This window comes from Setaria viridis, chromosome 1, assembly GCF_005286985.2.
Source record: "Setaria viridis chromosome 1, Setaria_viridis_v4.0, whole genome shotgun sequence".
Lineage (NCBI taxonomy): Eukaryota > Viridiplantae > Streptophyta > Magnoliopsida > Poales > Poaceae > Setaria > Setaria viridis.
In genome coordinates, this window is record NC_048263.2 from 18,038,680 (window position 1) to 18,049,973 (window position 11,294).

An 11,294-nucleotide genomic window follows, 5' to 3' on the forward strand; every position below is an offset into this window, starting at 1 on the left:
GTCTGTTGCCATTCTACAGAAGTGGTGCCAAGGTAATGTTTTGGCATTACAGCCAGTGCCTCTCCACCAATATTCAGCTTTGCTAGTAATATAGAGAACTGAAATTTGGACACTGTCCTCATTGGGAACTCCAATCAATTGAAAGTATTTCTCAACTTTTCTTATCCACCCATCAATGTCCTCACCACTAAATTCAGGAAAGTTCAATTTAGGCTCTCTGGCAACTGCTATGTGATGGTATTGCAGTTGGTTGTTGTATTGTGTTTCTAGCCTTGGAGAATATCTGGATTGTTGTTGCCCTTCTTGTTGCTAATGTGCAAACCCTCTCTGAAATTGTTACTATTTGTACTGGTGTGGCTATGGTTCAGTGGCAACATTGTGTTGTTGTACATTGGGATTGTTGTGCTGGTTTTGCTGCATGGGTTCTTCAAAATCACAAAGGTTCCATGAGTGTTGTTTCCAGTCTTGTTCAAAATCATAACCTTCTTCATGATAGTACTCCTCAATTCCCTCAATTTGGCCTTCATTGGACCACTGCTGATGGTACCGTGTTCCAGGTGGATTAACACAATAGTGATCATTTCTTTGAGCTATCAAACTAGATGAAGGTGCCATTGGATTCTTCTAATAGTTTTCATCATCCATTTGAAAAAAAAATCTGCTCCTCAGTGCTGAGGAATTTGATAGTGCATAAATTTTGGGGTTTCAGAGACAACTTTACCCTTAAAATTGGAGCCTTTGCCTTCAACTCGAGGAGTTGGCTATTCTGCACTAGCATCATCAATTGACTTTAGAATTTTGTCCAAACTTCCTTGAATTGACTTGTTTTGAGCATCTTGGTCCTTGATGAACTTGTCCAATGTGCGACAAGTCCATCAACTTCCATTGCAGTGGCATATAGACCCTTCTCACCAGCTTCCCCATACTCACCATCCCCTTCCGATGGAATCGGTTTGGTTGCCCTCCCCAATATGTTCCACAGAAGAACCTACTGCCTCATGAGACTCGGATTTGGTTGAGGAATTACATAAGAACAAGTCTTGCAATCCTGACAAAAGAGTGTCTCCTGCCGTCGCCTCTGCAGTGAGAAATCAACACACAGCTCACAGAATTTTACACAAGAACAACACCTTGTAACCCTTGCTGGTGTGAAATCGACTGCCAGTGATGGGAAAAATTGGGGTTTTCTCTAAAGATCCGGGTGGGAGGGTGGGATTTTAATTGAGTGAGTAAACAAATCCACCCGAGGATGGATAGCACTAAATTCGTTGTGTTAGGAGTTGACAATTGCCAAGAGGAAAAGAAGAACGACTTCGCAAGATTCAGAATAAGAATGGAATTGGCAAGGAGCAGTAGATGCAATCTTTACTGATGAAGATCCAAGTACAAGATAGTCGCCAGGGAGATAACAAATGACAACTACTACTACTCTACTAGCTACTAGGGTTCTGATAAAAATTCTTCGACGCCTATTACAGCAGAAGGCCAAGTCCTAAATAGCATGGACGGGTCAATTAAGTAAGCATAATGTTTAATTAAATAAAGCATTGTTTATGTCTGAAAATAGCAATCAACAACGCATTAGGTGTGATGAAGTGCTGTGTTTGATGGCAGCCCTCCAATGCAAGATGGATAGTCCTCGCGTAGTCGTTGAAGCGTTACGATGGCTGCTGACTTCTCCTTGTGAAGCGTAACTGACGAACTGAATGACCACTTTGAATGGCTGATGGTTTGCTGCTCCTAACACATTGGTCGAGCTCATGCAATCGAGCGGGCAGTGGATGCGAGCTTGGTCCCTCGTCACGCAATTGAGTGGGTCGATGGTGATGGAGGTCGGCCACTAGTGCGGTGTCAATTGCTCTAGCGGGAACGCGTTGGGGCTGCGGTGTTAATCGAACGAGAGGGAAAAGGCGAGGGACAGTGGTGATGGAAAGGCGGTGGTGGATACACAGTGGAAACTGGCAAAACCACATTTGGGCAGAGGTCTTGACCTACGATCTAGCAAACGTGAGATCGAGCTGGTAAAAAAAGTTGGAAAAAGTATGAAGAAAAACTAGTGGTAGGGGAGACGCGGCAGCACCAATGCAAAGTCTGACTTGGTGGGAGTGCTCTATTCCATATCCAGGGTATAGTATAGTACTACTATATATATAAGCTAGTTAATACTCAGTTACAACCCAATTACTACTCTGATTGTAACCAGGTATGCTTGCAACTCCTACTGAATAGAATTGCAACCAGTTACTAGTCAATTGCAGCTAGCTAGTACTCACTTGCAACCCGGTTGGTAGTTGCAACTAGTTAATGTCCAGTTTCAACCCTTATTAGTATTGGTTGCAACTCATTACTACACAATTACTACTTTTTGCAACCGGGTACTACCTGATTGAAACCTAATTACTACTGATTGCAACTAGTTACTACTTAGTTGCAACACAGTTGCTACTCAGATATGATTGCAACTCAAAATTGCAACTTGATGTGATTATAGTGACTAGATGCAAATAATACATAGAGTTATAACTAGTTGCAACTTGGTAGTAGACACAATTGCAATCGGTAGTACATAGATATGCAACTCGGAAAAAAGACATAAAATATATCCATACAGATCTAGTTTTGTTAAGCATATTTTTTTAGTACGATTGTCAATCAGGTTACTGTTTCAGAGAAAATTTATTTCAAATATTCAAAACAATAAAAGATTCCATGCATGCATGCATGCAGGCTACTAGTTATCTTGCAATGCACGTGGCTAACTATGAGAGGTAGGAAGAAAATTAGCTACTGGTGGTCTTATGAGAGGGGAGGACACACATGTTGGTAGGCTCAGTCGGGCGCGTCGGTTGGTCCGATTTGCCTCGCACCCGGATCTAGGTGTATTCTGTACATAGAATGCACCCAGTTGGATTATAGATACGTTGTTCAATACCCTGGAATAGAGCCACCTCCGACGCACGGCCTGGGCCCTCCTTTCCCGCGTGACCGAGTGCCCCTGTCCCTAGGCAGTCAGCTGCGAAAATTCTCAGGTGCGCATGATTCGAATTCCACGGAGCGTGTGATGCCATCATTCGTCCGTTCATTTTTTATTCGCGCACGTGGACAGTGCTGCAAGTTGCATGCGGTTTGTAGGTGGAACATGGACCGTTGGTTTTCATTTTTCAACATCCACCGCTCATAGCCTTGTTCAGGGTAGCGGTGGGGGTATTTGTTTACTTTTTAATTAAATGGTGCATCATATCGGTGACTTATTATAAACAGATAATTTAAAATTTTAATTGGAACTACTCCCACCGTTCCAAATCGTAGATCTTTTCTAGGTTCATAGATATTGATAAGAACATCACTTGCTCGGATATAACCACATTAGTAACTTTTGATTCATAGGTGAAACAATTCTTTACCATGATTGTATTTGATACATTTGATGAATTGATGTTGCACCATGATGTGTGTTCGTTGTCAATTTCATAAATGCATACGTGGATTAAAAATAGTGTTAAACACACATGGAAGGTATGGAGGACCAAAGAAGTAGATTAAGGGCCAAGTCCAAGTATTCCCAATGTCCTCCACCAGGCCACCACGTCACTTTTGGCCCAAGGAAAGAAAGAGATCCAATCCAACATGTTTTGGGGCTGGATTGGGACTGCAGCTCTGCGCCAACTTGCAACGGCTGCCACGACCTCATTCGGACTCTATTTTGGGCGTTCAAGTACTCCTTGGAATCCTTATGAAGTCTATTTTCATATGGATCTAGACTATGTCCATATCTTTTCTTATACGACCGCAATGACCGAATTACTACCGAGAGGTTTTATATCCAAAGGTATTGTGTCACCTTATTTTGGTCCAAGGGGCCGTGTATCAAGTTGGGTCCATTAGGGACACGTCCTAGGTTGGAGGACGACCCCAACATCCCCCTAGTCGTTCTCCTAGGTATTAATAAAGATTGGAGCCACCACAAACAGATTGGGTTTTATTTTGTTGAAAGTTTAGCCATTGCTACTTCCTTGTAGATGCGTGTGTCGACTAGACCATCCGTTCTACTCGTTTCAGAACCCCAACTTGGTGATTTCATATTGATTTTCATCTCCATATTTGCAATTGAGTTGCTTGTTCTACTTATTTTTGCTTGTTCCTCGATTGCGTGCAGAAATTACACTAGTTGTTTGGTTGATCGTGCTCCACAAGATCGCTATCTAGATACATAATAATATCTATGCACATAGGAAAGCCAAAACGACCTACAAATGCATAATAATCTTAATGGTTAGTCAATAATCTGTGCATATAAGATCAAGATTATATCATAATTGACTAGATGAAAACAAAACTCAAGGTATTGACTAAGAGGCCAAGAGCATGTGTCCTAAACTAATAGTTAATCAAAAGTTGAAATGCTATGCCTAGTTGATGAATGAAATGAATAGAAAACCAGTAGCTACAATAGTTACCTTGAAAAGCAATCCATTCGAACCAAACACGTTAAATTGAATTGCAGAAATACTCTGCTTGGATGACATACTCAAGATTATCTAGTCGATTGAAAATTTAAAATGTTGTCAATATTATCGAATATAAGCAAAATGCTTCGAGGTTAGGAAAACGTTAGGATCTTGTGTATAAGCTTCAGCATGATATTGGCAGTTCAACCATAGAAAATGTAGATCTTGTCAAGATAGCAAATTGTACACAGTAGCTAGAAAAATAGAAGAAAGTATATGCATAGGGCAAAAGAACCTTAGGTCAAGGTACAGAACAACATTTTCTTTACTAATGTGATTTTAAATCATCCACAGTAGCAGTTTTAATCTCCTTTTGTTGCTATCAACTGAAGAGTAATAGTCTATAATCGGATGGTAAAGGACACATTATTTAATTGTTGTACCTCCGTATAACTAAAAGCTGAAGCTGATCAATTGTGGACCGGATTATTAATCAATCAAAACATATAGCTAATCTAGCTCATCCACCCTTTACTTAGCAAGCAGTTCGCAAAACACATCTCATGCAAGAGCTAAAACAAAATGAACCGTGGCTGAAACGATGGTGCTGGCAGATCAATATGTCAAAGTTGGAAGAGATTGACAATAAACCTAATATATATGAATTATTATTAGCACCGCAGGAGTACGTAACATAAGTAAGAAAATGTCGCATCAGTTAACGCTCATATTCTTTTCACGTTTGGTGTAACAGTGCGAGGTGAGAAAATATTTCATCACGGTGGGCCCCAATTTTCTGAGTTTTCAAAATCTTATGGGCGCACGCTTACTTGAGTGATAAGCAATTGTTTCGAAAACAGACGAGCACCGACAGGAAATGGTGCGCACCCTGCGCCCTGCCTCAGTGCAGTGGGATACAGATGCGATCTGTATGTATAGCTGCCGCTATGGAGCCAACTTTGATTACTGTGAAACACTTACACCTGGATGCGGGATCAACATGGTGAGGCTAATCTTATTCTATCCACTATGTCTATTTTTTTCTTTTGAGATTATGATTGAATGTGCACGGCGCTTTAGCATGAGTACACCTTTTCATGGAAATAAAGGTTGACAGGACAAACGAATAGAAAATATGGTTGTTTGATTATTGAGCATTGAGCAAGAAGACAAGCAGAGTGAATTACAGCCCAAAGAGAGAGCGCGCTAGAGAGAGAAACTCCGGCGATCACCAGAATCCGAGCGAATCAACCCTCCGTTTCTAGAAAAATGGGGGAGCGTCATCGCTCCCGTCGTGCTCCCCTAGAGGACCTTCAGCCGAAGAGAGCTCGGTAGAGGGTCGTGGAGGATTGTCGAGGAAACTCCAATGGCCGACCAGTTTGTGGTGGAGGGGTTGACTGAGAAGTAGGGGGAGGGGATCCGTGAGAGAAACGCTCGTGCGAATCTGGTGTTGGAGGAGATAATCCTGCAGGATCCCAAGGGGGCAAAGCAGGGGAGGCAAGTGCTGACTCACAATTGGGATCATCGGAGGTGATCAGGAACTTCCCCACGCTTGCTGAATCGATCCAGAAAACAAAGTTGCTGAAGAAGTGGAGGATCCCTGAACCTATGAAGGAAACCGTTGAACAGCTGTTCCACCCCACTGGCCACCATATCACGGCATGGGATCGTGAACAGGAGAAGAAACGTTTGGAAGCGGAGATTAGGGATTCATTATTTTTGCGCAAGGCGGAAGATGACGCTGATCTCCAACAACTGGAGCAAGCGGTGAGTGAACTGGAGCAGGCGCTAGGAAGGATTTGCAAGCTCCATCCACCATGGACGATGGCGGCAGCAAAAGCCATAACTACAGAAGGGGGGAGGAGCGGCGGGAGGTGGGAGACGACCCAACCCACAGCAGTTGGACATGTTCCTATGAAACCTAAATATGAAGTGTGTGGTCCTACTCAGCCCAACACCGAGTGGACTTTTCCTTTTGGGTCCTGCATTGAAGACCTACTTCAACACTCTTGTGCTCGCCCCAAATCAGAGAGACGGCTTTGGGTCCCCAAAGCTAGGGTTCTAGAGGCGGCGGAGATAAGTTTTCCAGCAAAGAGGGGAGAGATTCGGAGGTTCGAAGCGGGTGAGCATTCGATCCAGAAGGTTGAAGGGCGGAGGGTCAATTCAAGTTCGTTTATGGAAGTCACCTTGTCACCGAAGATGGAGCGCTGGGGGAACCAGAATCGAGGTTAGGGCACCACCCAGCATGGATGGGATGAGAAACGTAGAGGCTTTGATCGTGGAGGTGAGTTTCCGAGATACCAAAGTGGAAATTGAGAGTTTGATCTGAGGGGGAGGGTTTCGATCATGGAGGTGATGGCTGACCTCTCGAGAATTGCTGGTCGGGGAATTTCAATGGTGAAGGTGGATCTGGTCTTGATGGCAGAGGGATGATTTTGCAAAATCCAACAAGCGCGGCATGGAGGAAAGGGAGGAGAGAAGCCACAAACTAAGGAAGTTCCCTAGGAAGCAGAGGGGAGTACCTCAGCATGGGGAACATGAAGGTGTGGTGATTTGCTTCAGATGCAGCCAGGAAGGTCATCACAAATCTGATTGCAAAAACCTGCCATTGTGCTACAACTGCAAGGAGTGTGGGCACATGTCACAGAATTGCCCAAGGGTAAAAACAAAGAAAGGCCTCCAACTGTGTGGATTTGGTCTCCTAGGTCAAATGTTCTACAACATTCATGTGCCAGTTGAAGAAGATGAGGAAGAACAGAAGTCAATCATGGTAGTGATGCACATCAGAGATGGTGTAGGACCAGTTTCCAAAGTCACAAATGAGCTAAGATATCTTATTAACTCCAAGTGGGACTGGCAAGTTAGGAAGATTGCAAATGGCAAGTATGAGTTTGTGGTGCCATCCAAAGGGGATCTGAATTTTCTAACCAAATTTACTGAATTCCAATGCAAGGTATCAGTGGAGAAAGCAAGTTTGACTGATGGCAGCTTTGATCAATTAACTTCAGTCTGGGTGAAAATGTCAGGTGTTCCATAGTGGGTGAGGAAAGAAAAACCGATTGAAGAGGCGGTGTATCTGATTGGGGATCCAGAGGCAGCGGATAGGAAAAGTCTTCAAGAGAGAGGACCGGTGAGAGTTAGAGTGGCGTGTAAAGACCCCAAAGAAATTAATTTGACAAGTAATGTCTACTTCAATGGACTGTGTTTCATGGTTGCATGGGAGGTGGAAGCTGACACTAAGATAGCTAGCCAAAGTCAGAAAGCTGCGGAGCAAGAAGAGGAGGATGATGAGGATGAGGAAGAAAAATCTGATGACTACAGCCCGTTCATGGAGGAATATATCAACCAGTGTCAGGGCAAGCAGGGGGGTGGTGGAGGTGGAAAAGCCCCACAACAGAGTTCATAGAAGAACAAATTAGGAAACACAAAACAGAAGCAACAGGAGGATGGGAGTGGAGTGCAATCCGCAACAGCTGAAACATGCAATGCTAAAGAGCTACAGAGGCAGGTGACTATTGAAATGCATAATGAAAACATTGAGAAACAAGGTCTGGAAGAGTTGTTTCAAGCAGACAGGGATGGAAGGGGGCAGCCGGGAGGGGCAAGCTCAACTTCAAGAACTGAAATGCTACTAATGACTAGTGAGGATGGAGGAGCTTCTATAGAAGAATCACAAGATCATGAGATGGTGTGGGATAGCCAGGTATCAGATGACTTGGGGGAGGAGTCGGAGAAGGGAAGAGAAGAGGAAAAGGTGTAGGGGTGTGCTGCAGACCAGGACAATCTGCTATTGGAAATGCAAAAGGTGGGCTGGATGGATGAGATGCCCCAGGTGGCAGCAAATGCAAATGCAAGGGCAAGGGGCAATGCAATGCCAATTCACCTTAGAGCGGAGAAGAGGAAAGCGGCGGTCTAACCTTGAAGGTAACAAACCTAACTTTGCAATGTTCAACAACATAGAGCACTTTGTCCTTGCCAATGCTGCAGTAGAAGTAGGTTTATATCTTAGTGATAATCCATGTGAAATAGATAGGATGCTCAACATTCTTAAAGCAAGAGATTTTGCATAGGCTACACTAAATGAGGCAGCTAAGAACAACAAGACAAAGGAAACGGCGGAGGAGTGTGAAGCTGTGGAGCTGGAGGATGATGATAGTTTCAATGAGGAAGATATAAGAATGGTGGAGGAGTTAATGGAGGTCATCCCTGTTGCAGAAGTTGTCTTGAATGAAAACCATGAGGCTGCGGTGGGGAAGACAAAGCAGAGGAAGAAGCCATGAAGATTAACTTCTGGAATATAAAAGGACTTGAGCAGAAAGGGGAAAAGAGCCCAGCTATCAGAGCTAGTACGAAAATTTGATTTGAATGGTGTTTGCTTGCAGACGATCAAATCCAAATACTCCGACAGGGAGCTAAACAATTTATGTGAATGTGACGACCGACCCCAAATCCTCCGAGTTAATCCTGATCCGAGCCTCGGATCACCTGTCTTAGCTTTCCAAGCCTAAGTGGTCAACCTCCCGACCGGTTCCGACCCCGCCGACCCCAACTCACCGCCGGATCTTTCTGAGTCATCCCTAACACCTCCTTTCAGTCTGACCGGTGGACCCACGAGATCTTTTCTCTCAGATCCCCCGCGACAGGCGCACTCGAGTTGCATGCCCGCTTCAGAGTTTCCCAGCCGCGTGGCTCGACTTCTCTGACGCTCGCCACTCCACCTCGTCTCTAGCCCGCGACCGAATGGATTCTCGCGCCCCCTTCCCCAATCGCACCGGAAGCCCCTCTGCAACCTTTCTGCAGCACTTCGCCACCCGCGCCCATCATCACGTCGCCAGATCCCGGCCGCAGAGCCCGATGTCGCCCGTCTTTTCCGTCACTTCGACACAGTCGCACCGCCTGGTCTTCGCTACCCGACGATTCCTCCTCCGCCAACCCTGACCACGGCCGCGACAGCTCCTTTCCCCGCCCTGTCAGAAGCCGCCCGACAATTTGTTGTTCCGCGCGCCCGCGGCCGCCTGTCTTCTCACCTGTGCGCCCTCGATTCTAGCGCCGTTAACCCGATCATTTCCATCAACTCTACCGCACGACGACGCCCGCCTCTGCCAAATCTCAACCACCGGCATACCCGCTCCTGCGCCGCCCTGACGCCAGAGCCCAATGACCGCTGGCGTCATCCCCGAAGTCCTGCTCCACCGTCCCGTCGCTCAATCGCCGCCCAGGTAGAGCACTCCATTGCTTCTTCCCCGGCCTTCACGCCGCTCCCCTTCTCGCTCCTGCGCCGCTCCCCTTCTCACTCCCGCGCCGCTATAAAAGGGAATACGCGAGCCCCGCCGGAGCCCCCTTCGCCATTGCTGCCTTTCTGCCATTTCTCTTGCTCCCTGCTCGAACTCCCAGCGCCACCCCACTAAGTTCCTAAAGAACTCTCCTCTCCGCTCCACTCCGTTTTTCCCCAAGCCACCCAGCCGCTTGATCCTCCTTGCTGCGGAAGAGCTTACTTGTGATCCGCAAGAAGCACCGCCACCGGAGCACTGTCGGACCTAGCCGCTGTTCAAAGCCTTAGTCCCTCCGCCCAAGTCTGCTACTTCCCGACCCCAAACGTTCCTTGTAAGAAGAAGGTAAGCTGCCGACCCCTGGTCCGCCTTGTCCGACCCCTGTCCGCTTCGCCCGACCCCTCTTATCCGCCCGACCCCGGTTCCATCTCGCCCGACCCTGTCTGTTCCGCCGACCCTTCTCCGCCTCGCCCGAGGACTCGACTGTATCCTTTTCTTCAAATTGAGGGTGTATGTGTAAAACTTGGGGACCTTTCAGCGTTGAGTCTGAGGACCCCTAGCACACCAAATCCTCTAGTTTAAGGGTCAGATCATAAGTTCCTTTCCTCCGACCCTTACCTCTTGATCTCCACCAACTCCCTTGAACCTTTCCACCCTCCTGTTTCATGTCGCGAGTTTCTGGGCTCAGACTTGCAAGTGTTGCTGTTGAAATAACCATCTATGCTAACTAATGCATTGTATTCGTGTAGAGCTGTGCCTCGCCGACGGCTTCTAGGAGCTGCACCCGGCGCCAGAAGACGACGGTGTGGCTGAGCTCCTGCCCTCTGAAGCCGAAGCCGCCCCAGAAGTCGAGTAGTTCTCTTCCTCCTTGCTCGAAGGCAAGCCCCGGTTGCATGAAAACCCTGTGTTGTTTTACCAGACTTGCGCATGCCTTCCTTAGCATGCTTGTGCATTTACGTATAGGAGTTGTTTGGAACCCTAGATGCATAAATTAGCTCCCATGATCTGAACACTAGCGGTTGGATCGAGTAGATGCCTTGCTTAAATAGGAGACGGTAAAAGCCGAGTGATTCCCTATCACTCGCGAGTTGTAGAAGTTGGATGTCTACCCTTCTGTTACAACTGTAAGGACGATGGACGGGGCAGGGTTTTGGGTAACTCTTTGGTGGTCGGTTGATCGCCCCGTCTGTCTATGAAACTTGCTAAGGCCCGACAGTGGTGGTGTTTGTGATCAAGTGTTTGAAGGTACTAATCTCATACCTAGTATGGGATGGGGAAGCCTAGTACCTGATTGAACTAGGGCGTGGCTTATACCCCTGCTGTCCCTGGAACAAGGTTCCCATGGTGCATCATGTGGGTGCTGTTGGGATACGAGGTAGGCTACGCTAGCACAAATCAAAATTTCTACCGCGTATAACCAGGAAGAACTGCCGTATAAGGATCACGAGATTACCACTCGACGCACTACTGGTGCGGAAGATGTAGATATGCGTCGGTGCAGTGAAGACGAACACGTAGTCGTACGTAGTCGATCAACGTAGTCGTACGTAGTCGATCACGTCCAGCAGCTCCTCAG

At 46.5% G+C, this 11,294-nt stretch overlaps 1 long non-coding RNA gene across 1 annotated transcript; it reads right to left on the reverse strand.

Moving 5' to 3' along the window:
• Window positions 1–5,536: 5,536 nt before the first annotated feature.
• Window positions 5,537–6,427, reverse strand: LOC117865502 (uncharacterized). The gene is made up of 2 exons (XR_004642544.2): window positions 5,962–6,427; window positions 5,537–5,845 (listed from the first exon to the last, which is right to left on the reverse strand). It is a non-coding gene; the product is annotated as an uncharacterized lncRNA (long non-coding RNA).
• Window positions 6,428–11,294: the final 4,867 nt, after the last annotated feature.